At 41.7% G+C, this 11981-nt stretch overlaps 1 long non-coding RNA gene across 1 annotated transcript; it reads right to left on the reverse strand.

Moving 5' to 3' along the window:
* Positions 1–227: 227 nt before the first annotated feature.
* Positions 228–1597, reverse strand: LOC128242372 (uncharacterized). The gene is made up of 3 exons (XR_008262596.1): positions 1509–1597; positions 637–765; positions 228–332 (listed from the first exon to the last, which is right to left on the reverse strand). It is a non-coding gene; the product is annotated as an uncharacterized LOC128242372 (long non-coding RNA).
* Positions 1598–11981: the final 10384 nt, after the last annotated feature.

Raw genomic sequence — 11981 nt, forward strand, 5'->3', positions numbered from 1 at the left:
GAGGTGGCTACATGATGTAGAAAATGCAGAGATAGCATTAATATGCCCATTTTTATTTTATTTTTACTTTAAGTATCTGTTTTGAAGGCTAGATTTGGCATTAAAATCAGAGTACAGCACTTCACCAATGTCTATAAGTTGCTTATTTACACCTGATTTGCTATAAATCTCACTCTTGTGATCATTTACACACAAACAAGTACTACAGAGTTGACTTACATATTCATTTCTGAAATATTGGATTCAGAGCTGCATCTCCTGGATTCAGATTGAAGGACTACCGGTGGGAGGAAAAAGGCACAGCTAACTGGAGCTTATTGGCACATCATGATCTGCAAGCAAGACAAAAAGCAATGTTTTACACTTATAAAACTTCTGCCAATACTGTTAAAGCTTGAAAAAGGCATGTAAACACTCATTTGAGGCATACACAACCTTTTATGTGGTCATAAATGTGATAAATATGCAGAAAAGCTCATGAATTGAAAGATTTTCAGGACAAATTTTATGAAATATATAGTCTTTTGGACATTTTGCTATCAGATTTTAATAATTCAAAGGTTAATCTCATCTTATTGAGTACCCAGATGCATTTTGAAAGCATTAAAACCAGACATGCTTAGAATTTCTTCTTACTTGGAGACAGTATTCCTTTCTCTGAAATCCTTGCTGAATGCCGGTATGGAAAACCACATGAGACCACATTTTTACCAGCACTGGTTCTTGTCCTTGAAAATTCCCCTGTGGCTACAGCAACCAGGCTCGCTATTGAAATAAACAATACATTAGGGTTTTAAGACATTTATAATGTATTAAGGTTGTTGTTTTTAATGCATGAAGGGAAAAGGCTCTAAGCTTTATGAAAGTGGCTCAGTTTTTATTTCTTTTGCCTTAAGAAATGTAAATTCCCCTGTGGCTACAGCAACCAGGCTGGCTATTGAAATAAACAATACATTAGGGTTTTAAGACATTTATAATGTATTAAGGTTGATTTTTTTAATGCATGAAGGGAAAAGGCTCTAATCTTTTTTTACTTTTCATTTCTTTTGCCTTAAGAAATGTCAAGTTTTTCAATGTATAAACTGCATAAATAAATGAATATATATGAATGATTGATGGAATGAATTAATGAATTAATGAAAGGTGGCATTATTTCTTTAAAATAGGGATCTCATTGTGTTGCTGTGATTGTTGAAGTAGATGTTTTCTTGTCCATAAGCTCAAAATCATATGCACACTAAATAAAACATCATGCTGCATCAAATGTGCAGTAAGTTTTGTTTATTTGCTTATAGAATTTTAAATTAATGTAATGTTTGCTTAAAAGAGCAAACAAAATGTGCGAATAGATGCACAATACAGACCAAAGACTTATACGAGTCAGCAGTGTCATTAGAAAATAATATTATTATCAAAGCCGCACCAGAAATGATCGAGAAACAACATGAAAGGAATTCATTTAGGAATGGAACAAACAGTATCAATGGGCTTATATGACCCAAACTTACTCAAATTATACTTCAGTTTGGATACAATTTTCCATTATTGATCTTGAAGTACTAACAAATTACAGCATGTCGGCATACACAAAGTACAGCTCGGCCGGGTGGGCAGCTCGGCGGGCTGCCGGTTCTGGCTGGTTCTTTACAGTTCCTCCCGGGTCTGTTTAAAATAATAAGAAAGGAAAATAGATAAATCAACAACACCCAAACATACAATCATTGACGCCCTTATAGCCTACACAACATACTCAATTAACACATCCCTGGCATACCAGTTTAAATTGATGGGTTCAACTTTTAAGTGATCCACCACGACCAAAAGCTGCTCATGACAGGTGCGATGAAGCTAACACTTGAAGATGAACCCAATATCACATTTCAGTTAGAAAACTACTGATGTAACCTAAATCTGAAATTTTTCTCGGGCTTTTTTTATATAAACACGTCTTTATTACATACTGTAAACATATTTGTGAACGAAATGGTACGAAACTGGGGACGAATACAAACTTGGTGAAAAAAACATGGTTTTTTAACAAATATTTAAAGAACAGACATAAAATGTATTCATTCTTAATGTTTACACCTATTTACACAAGGTGTACTTGCATTTTGAAGCTGTCAGCAACTGCTTCATGCATTAATCATCAAACATCTGACTAAGTGAAAACTGTACCAGGTAGTTTCCCTTCGCGGCAGCCATTTTGGATTTTTGTTTACATTTTGGCGAAGTCTATAAATGGTCTAAGAACGTTCATAGTCCAGTTGTTTTCGTATCAAAAGTGATAAAAACTATGAGAGACCCCTCCCATACTTAAATACGAACCAATAAAACCGGTACCAGCATTGAGTCGCCTTCCGTGAAAAATTTATATTCATGAGATTCATAAGGGGAGATAACTACAATCGACTTGGCATCGCTACTGGGTACATTCATAGTATGTAACTACGTAGTAGGTCACCTAAGGCCACGAAGCTGTGTGAGTCACGAACGGCACGAATGCATAAATTAACGAAAAGCATAATATACGTCATCAAAATAAGCTAGATGAACTACACAAATTCACATCGTAATCTAAACAAATTAAATAATAGAATAAACACGCAGGTTCATGATTTATGCCTCTCAATTAATGTAGGTCACGCACATAAACAACGCAGGTAAAACACAGATATTTGCACAAAGAACAATATGTATACAGTGCAAATAATAAAGCAATTTCAATAACTGTCATCTGCGACCACACATTTCTTCAGAAATAGCGATAAGAGGGTTTACCTTATACAAAATCAAAATAAATTTCTGCGCATGCGCGCAGTTAGTCTTAAGACCGCAAACTCCAAACAAATACTTCTATTCATGTCGTTTTAACCCATTTTGTCTCAATGCGCTCTATGTTGAGCAGAATGACGTCGAAACCATAAAAATAGATTGGTTGTAATGCATTCCGAGTATGAGATTTTGCTTGTTCGGCTCTTTCCGCGCCGTAATTCTGTATCCGGCGTTTTATTTTTAGCAGAATATAACTATTTTTAGATCGATATATTTATCAGATAAGTGTGTGTCAAAATAATGGAGGCTGTGGTAAGAAAGTAACATAATGATATTCACTCTGACTTTAGTCCATGATGTTCCAGAAATTATAACCGACCGCAAGTGTCCCATTGCCTGCAGGGTTTGTTATCATAACCTGACGTGACCCTGAAGCACGCTTATTTGTAATGGTGCATTTTTTATTTTACTTTTATGAGATAAGAAACAAAAAGGATTGTCTGAGTGTCAAAATAGTTGTATCTCAGGTAATGCGTTGCTAATGCTTCAAATACTATAATTTACCTGCTACACAATATCAAGATACTATTCATTCTATGATTTCGGGCGTTTATATTTCTCATGAAATGTTTTCATTTTTTTGCATAAAAGCTTCGTTCCGGTGAATTCTTGGCATAGTTTTAGACATTAGGCTTTCAATTTATTTAAGCACACATGCCGGACCTGATACGACAGTGAGCCATGCATACGTTTGGTGAAGCAGAGTAGTTCGGATTAAACCTGTAAAACATCCAAAGGGTACGAAGCATTCAAAACAGCACTAGTACTATTTCTACACAGATACTTACATAAAACATAAATAACATTAAATTTATCAATAAACTTTAAAAAGCACAATCATATTCTCATTCTTAGAACAGACAAGTTCGGACAATCTAATCTAATAGTTTCAACTACATTAACTGACCGATATTATAGACATATTTTCTACATACATTAACTGACCACATATTTTGTCCTCAGCGCGGGAAATCGACCATCTGATAAGCTCTGCATTATGAAAGGATTTATTACTAAAGTTGTTCGTAAAATAAAATCATTTTCCTTAAACAATTAGGACGTGTATGTTCATAAAACTTGCCTAGCGTATGATATCTAATCAAAGCACAGAAAAACCCTTTAGAAACGATTGAAAGGGGCATGCATTGTAACTTCAAATACATGAGGATGAATACGTCGACCTGAAGTGATAAGCTGAGAATTATTGCTGAAGTTGGTTTTAAACAAATGATTTTCTTTAAACAAAACGTTTATATTCATAAAGAAAATGGTATATATGATGTATTATACTTTCCTATCGTATGATATCTAATCGAAGCAACGAAAAACCTTTAGAAACGATTGAAAAGGGCATGCATTGTAACATGAAACACATGGGGATGGGGGGTTACGACGTTTAGCAAGTGAACAAGTGACGTTTACATATACAAAATGACACCAGACGCCATAAGATAGATATAGATATGTTTGTTTCCACGCCCAATCTGGGCACAAGCTCTCTTGACCCTCGGCTCAGTTTTCACTTTTATCTATGTGCCCTTCACCCATTCCCATTGTTCAGATAAAATTTGCAACTCTCACATATTTGCCTGTGATACGTTTTTCTGAATATTTTTGGCGCCTCGTAGAAACGATGCGTTCTGTTTGTAACGCCGGTTTGGAACTGCATTAGGAAGGCCGAAGTATTAATAAAAATAGTTAAATATATCGTTATAGTCTTTTTGTCAAGTTAAATGATGAATTGTTTTGAAACAAAGCAAACACATAGTGAAAAAGTGAAGATTTGTTTTTGTACTTCCATACCACGTAACATGGTAACAAATAAACAACAAGTTGATCAACATTTTACAGCTTGTCGCCTTCTTGTGAAAAAACGTAGCAGACAATATAACGCCTTTTAACGTAACGACACGGCAGTTACTCTCCTTTGAAAAATTGTTTTAACGCTATAGTATTTGCTTGTTTTTGTTTTGTTTTGCCGACAGCAGACAATGGCAGACATATGCAAATCTCATTTATAAATTTAAGACTTGATTCGATCATAAACAGATTCAAGTGTACTTATACAGAGCATCTTTCCGTTCAATTTTAAGTATACATAATAGTTGTCTGTAAGCTTGCGTATATCGGAAGCGAAGTTTTGTTGAAAAACTTATTCTGCTGAGAAATGTAAATTATTTATACAAAATGGCTAGGGTCATTGAAGTGCAGTTTTTTTTAAAAAACTGTTCTTAGGCTTGATCGACCTTAGCTGTGCTCACATATTGAAATAAACGACCATCTGATGAAAACAAGAAGTTTTTGAAAAAGGAGTTTTTTAACATCATATCACGTTACATAATGTTTGCTATCTAAATTGCATGTTACTCTTTATTTTTAATTGCTTATGTAATTTATTCTGTTTCATTTTCCCTTTTCTCTACCTTTCAAACTTTCTGCTAATCAAATACTATAATTTATATTATAATGCTTTATTGTTCCAAATTGTTGTAGCTTTGCCCATAACATGACCCGGCGCACGACCCCCGCCCTCCACCCCAATTCGTCCACGTTAACATTTTATATCAATATCAGGGAAAGAAGGTAAAACAATACGCTCAAAAAGCACCATTTTGGACTAGATAGTATTAACATAATCTTGGATGGGAACATTACCTACCTATCAACATTTTAATATATTTCGATTTCGGTTTTAGGGAGGGACTAATGTCAAAATGGTGTGCCCCTATGCCTTTCCCCTCCTAACCTAATTTCATGGAACCGCCCCTGCTATATACTCGATTACCAGTATTGCCTCACCGTTACCATTTAATAAATAATATAATACTAATAATACACATGCAACAATAATACACTTTTCTTAAATATGAAAACAGAAAAATAAGTTAATATAAATATCATGTTAATGAAAAGTGTTTTAAAACAAATCATCACTTTTCCATAATGTTTTGCTGTATTTCTAAATATTTATCATTTAACTTTGAAAAAATAGATGAACGATTAATTGAACTATTTGTATGAAAAAACTCGGCCCTCTTGATGCAATTCCAAATCGGCGTTCATACAGACCGCCTTGTTTCTACGAGGCGCCAATAAAAGCTGTACATTTTTTACTCTTTGTTAGATATATACAGTGACAAAGAATTCATCTTGAAGGGAAAATAATCGAAACGCAAACTCTGTGGGACTTTCCAATCCTTTGATGTTGATAAAAATATGGATACAAAATAAGATGTCATGATTCCAAGAAATCATTTAAGTATTGTTATACGTTGTATTGAATAACAATACCTTAAGTTCAATTGATTATCATTCATAACATAATTGTGATGAGTTAAATGATAACACAATGTTTTCCTTCAAGTCAATTTCTCAATAGTGTAATAAAGTTTGGCTCAAAGTGATTATGAAATGTATTCTATATCTGTTTTAAGATAACTAAAATTGATTTTACCAATTTTAGTTTGATTGCAGAAACAGCTGCAGCCTGATGTTCAGCGCTCTCCAATTCTCTTCGACAGAACAAATACCGGTGTCAATTTAGCAAGGTTATAAGACAGAGCCGTGGACGGGACTGGAACCAGAAATATCGTGAATGAAAGGCAGATGTATTATTCATTAGACCATTCTATAGGGTGTAAAATGCAGTAACATACCTCTAATTAACGAAATAAATACATGTGTAGATGTTTTGTTAAAGATGTTCAAAACTGTCCAGTAATTATTTTGTTCATTATAAATGTCATCAATGTGAATAGTTCGCATTTGAATCAGACATCTTAACATAAGATAAGCAAACTATTGTGCTGAAAAGGGGTGTGGGTGGAGTAATGACACTTAGAACAGCCTGGATATTGGGCTAGCATTGCAGCAAAGTGGCAGGTGGCACTTACTTCTGATCAATATATATGCAGAAACATGCTCAGTAGCAAAAAGTTTAAACATAAACCCGGTTTAGTTTGTGCTTTGATTGTGATTGTGATCAAGATTGTGCTTTGTTCAATCACTGTTTTTTGACTACTATAAAATCAGCAATCAAGTCCCTGTTTTAAACCCAATCCCGACCTAAAACTGTATCAAACCCCATCCCCGCCTGCCTCTGTATCAAACTCCATCCACGCTTGCCCCTGTATCAAACCCCATTCGCTCCCTTCCCCTGTATCAAAGCCAATCCCTACCCTTGTATCAACCTCATCCCCGCATGGTCGTGTAACAAACCCTATCTCCTTCTGTCTCTCTATCAAACCAAATCACAACTTCTCCCTATTTCAAACCTCATCTCAGCGTGCCCCTGTATCAAATCCCAGCTCCTCTTGTCACTGTAACAAAACCAATCCCCGTCTGCCCATGTATCAAACCTCATCCCCTACTGTCCCTGTAACAAACCCCATCCCCGTTTGCCCATGTATCACACATCATCCCCTACTGTCACTGTAACAAACCCAATCCCCGTCTGCCCATGTATCACACATCATCCCCTCCTGTCACTGTAACAAACCCCATCCCAATCTGCCCAAGTATCACACATCATCCCCTCCTGTCACTGTAACAAACCCCATCCCCATCTGCCCATGTATCACACATCATCCCCTCCTGTCACTGTAGCAAACCCAATCCCCATCTGCCCATGTATCACACATCATCCCCTCCTGTCACTGTAGCAAACCCAATCCCCATCTGCCCATGTATCACACATCATCCCCTCCTGTCACTGTAACAAACCCCATCCCCATCTGCCCAAGTATCACACATCATCCCCTCCTGTCACTGTAACAAACCCCATCCCCATCTGCCCATGTATCACACATCATCCCCTCCTGTCACTGTAACAAACCCCATCCCCATCTGCCCATGTATCACACATCATCCCGTACTGTTACTGTAACAAACCCCATCCCCGTCTGCCCATGTATCACACCTCATCCCGTACTGTCACTGTAACAAACCCAATCCCCGTCTGCCCATGTATCAAACCTCATCCCCTCCTGTCACTGTAACAAACCCAATCCCCATCTGCCCATGTATCACACCTCATCCCCTACTGTCACTGTAACAAACCCAATCCCCGTCTGCCCATATATCACACCTCATCCCCTACTGTCCCTGTAACAAACCCCATCCCCGTCTGCCCATGTATCAAACCTCATCCCCTCCTGTCACTGTAACAAACCCAATCCCCATATGCCCATGTATCAAACCTCATCCCCTCCTGTCACTGTAACAAACCCCATCCCCATCTGCCCATGTATCACACATCATCCACTCCTGTCACTGTAACAAACCCAATCCCCATCTGCCATGTATCACACATCATCCCCTCCTGTCACTGTAGCAAACCCCATCCCCATCTGCCCATGTATCACACATCATCCCCTCCTGTCACTGTAACAAACCCCATCCCCTCCTGTCACTGTAACAAACCCAATCCCCGTCTGCCCATATAGCAAACCTCATCCCCTCCTGTCACTGTAACAAACCCAATCCCCATCTGCCCATGTATCAAACCTCATCCCCTCCTGTCACTGTAACAAACCCCATCCCCATCTGCCCATGTATCACACATCATCCCCTCCTGTCACTGTAACAAACCCCATCTCCTACTGTCACTGTAACAAACCCAATCCCCGTCTGCTCATGTATCACACCTCATCCCCTCCTGTCACTGTAACAAACCCAATCCCCGTCTGCCCATGTATCACACCTCATCCCCTCCTGTCACTGTAACAAACCCAATCCCCGTCTGCCCATGTATCAAACCTCATCCCCTCCTATCACTGTAACAAACCCAATCCCCATCTGCCCATGTATCAAACCTCACCCCCTCCTGTCACTGTAACAAACCCCATCCCCATCTGCCCCTGTATCACACATCATCCCCTCCTGTCACTGTAACAAACCCCATCCCCTCCTGTCACTGTAACAAACCCAATCCCCGTCTGCCCATATATCACACCTCATCCCCTACTGTCACTGTAACAAACCCCATCCCCGTCTGCCCATGTATCAAACCTCATCCCCTCCTGTCACTGAAACAAACCCAATCCCCGTCTGCCCATGTATCAAACCTCATCCCCTCCTGTCACTGTAACAAACCCCATCCCCATCTGCCCATGTATCACACATCATCCCCTCCTGTCACTGTAACAAACCCCATCCCCTCCTGTCACTGTAAAAAAAACCCATCCCCGTCTGCCCATATATCACACCTCATCCCCTACTGTCACTGTAACAAACCCCATCCCCGTCTGCCCATGTATGAAACCTCATCCCCTCCTGTCACTATAACAAACCCCATCCCCATCTGCCCATGTATCACACCTCGTCCCTTACTGTCACTTTAACAAACCCAATCCCCGCCTGCCCATGTATCACACCTCATCCCCTCCTGTCAGTGTAACAAACCCCATCCCCGTTTGCCCCGGTATCACACCTCATCCCCTACTGTCACTGTAACAAACCCCATCCCCATCTGCCCCGGTATCAAACCTCATCCACTCCTGTCACTTTAACAAACCCCATCCCCGTCTGCCCATGTATCACACCTCATCCCCTCCTGTCCCGGTAACAAACCCCATCCCCTCTGCCCATGTATCACACCTCATCCCCTCCTGTCCCTTTAAAAAAACCAATCCCAGTCTGCCCATGTATCACACCTCATCCCCTACTGTCACTGTAACAAACCCCATCCCCTACTGTCACTCTAACAAACCCCATCCCCGTCTGCCCATGTATCACACCTCATCCCCTACTGTCACTGTAACAAACCCAATCCCCGTCTGCCCATGTATCACACCTCATCCCCTACTGTCACTGTAACAAACCCCATCCCGATCTGCCCAGGTATCACACCTCATCCCCTACTGTCACTGTAACAAACCCAATCCCCGTCTGCCCATGTATCACACCTCATCACCTACTGTCACTGTAACAAACCCCATCCCCATCTGCCCATGTATCACACCTCATCCCCTACTGTCACTGTAACAAACCCAATCCCTGTCTGCCCATGTATCACACCTCATCCCCTCCTGCCCCGGTAACAAACCCCATCCACGTCTGTCCCGGTATCACACCTCATCCCCTACTGTCACTGTAACAAACCCCATCCCCATCTGCCCCGGTATCACACCTCATCCCCTCCTGTCACTTTAACAAACCCCATCCCAGTCTGCCCATGTATCACACCTCATCCCCTACTGTCACTGTAACAAACCCAATCCCCGTCTGCCCATGTATCACACCTCATCCCCTACTGTCACTGTAACAAACCACATCCCCATCTGCCGCGGTATCACACCTCATCCCCTCCTGTCACTTTAACAAACCCCATCCCCGTCTGCCCATGTATCACACCTCATCCCCTACTGTCACTGTAACAAACCCAATCCCCGTCTGCCCATGTATCACGCCTCATCCCCTACTGTCACTGTAACAAACCCCATCCCCGTCTGCACCGTTATCACACCTCATCCCCTCCTGTCACTTTAACAAACCCCATCCCCGTCTTCCCATGTATCACACCTCATCCCCTACTGTCCCTGTAACAAACCTCATCCCCGTCTGCCCATGTATCACACCTCATCCCCTCCTGTCCCTGTAACAAACCCCATCCCCGTCTGCCCATGTATCACACCTCATCCCCTACTGTCACTGTAACAAACCCAATCCCCGTCAGCCCATGTATCACACCTCATCCCCTACTGTCCCTGTAACAAACCCAATCACTGTCTGCCCATGTATCACACCTCACCCCCTCCTGTCCCGGTAACAAACCCCATCCCCGTATGCCCCGGTATCACACCTCATCCCCTACTGTCACTGTAACAAACCCAATCCCCATCTGCCCATGTATCACACCCCATCCCCTACTGTCCCTGTAACAAACCCAATTACTGTCTGCCCATGTATCACACCTCATCCCCTCCTGTCCCGGTAGCAAACCCCATCCCCGTATGCCCCGGTATCACACCTCATCCCCTACTGTCACTGTAACAAACCCCATCCCCGTCTGCCCATGTATCAAACCTCATCCCCTACTGTCACTCTAACAAACCCCATCCCCGTCTGCCCATGTATCACACCTCATCCCCTCCTGTCACTGTAACAAACCCCATCCCCGTCTGCCCATGTATCACACCTCATCCCCTACTGTCACTGTAACAAACCCCATCCCCATCTGCCCCGGTATCACACCTCATCCCCTCCTGACACATTAAAAATCCCATTCCCCGTCTGCCCATGTATCACACCTCATCCCCTACTGTCACTGTAACAAACCCCATCCTCTCCTGTCGTTGTAACAAAGCCAATCCCCGTCTACCCATATATCACACCTCATCCCCTACTGTCACTGTAACAAACCCAATCCCCCTCTGCCCATGTATCACACCTCATCCCCTACTGTCACTCTAACAAACCCAATCCCCGTCTGCCCATGTATCACACCCCATCCCGTACTGTTACTGTAACAAACCCAATCCCCGTCTGCCCATGTATCACACCTTATCCCCTACTGTCAATGTAACAAACCCCATCCCCGTTTGCTCATGTATAAAACCTCATCCCCTACTGTCACTGTAACAAACCCCAACCCCGTCTGCCCATGTATCACACCTCATCCCCTCCTGTCACTGTATCAAATCCCATCCCTGTCTGCCCATGTATCAAACCTCATCCCCTATTGTCACTGTAACACACCCCATCCCCATCTGCCCATAAATCACACCTCATCCCCTCCTGTCACTGTAACAAACCCCATCCCCGTCTGCCCATGTATCAAACCTCATCCCCTCCTGTCACTGTAACACACCCCATCCCCATCTGCCCATAAATCACACCTCATCCCCTCCTGTCACTGTAACAAACCCCATCCCCGTCTGCCCATGTATCAAACCTCATCCCCTCCTGTCACTGTAACAAACCCCATCCCCGTCTGCCCATGTATCAAACCTCATCTCCTCCTGTCACTGTAACAAACCCAATCTCCGTCTGCCCATGTATCAAACCTCATCCCCTACTGTCACTGTAACAAACCCAATCCCCGTATGTCCATATATCACACCTCATCCCCTACTGTCCCTGTAACAAACCCCATCCACGTCTGCCCATGTATCAAACCTCATCCCCTCCTGTCACTGTAACAAACC

The sequence above is a fragment of the Mya arenaria genome, chromosome 8 (genome assembly GCF_026914265.1).
Source record: "Mya arenaria isolate MELC-2E11 chromosome 8, ASM2691426v1".
Taxonomy (NCBI): Eukaryota; Metazoa; Mollusca; class Bivalvia; order Myida; family Myidae; genus Mya; species Mya arenaria.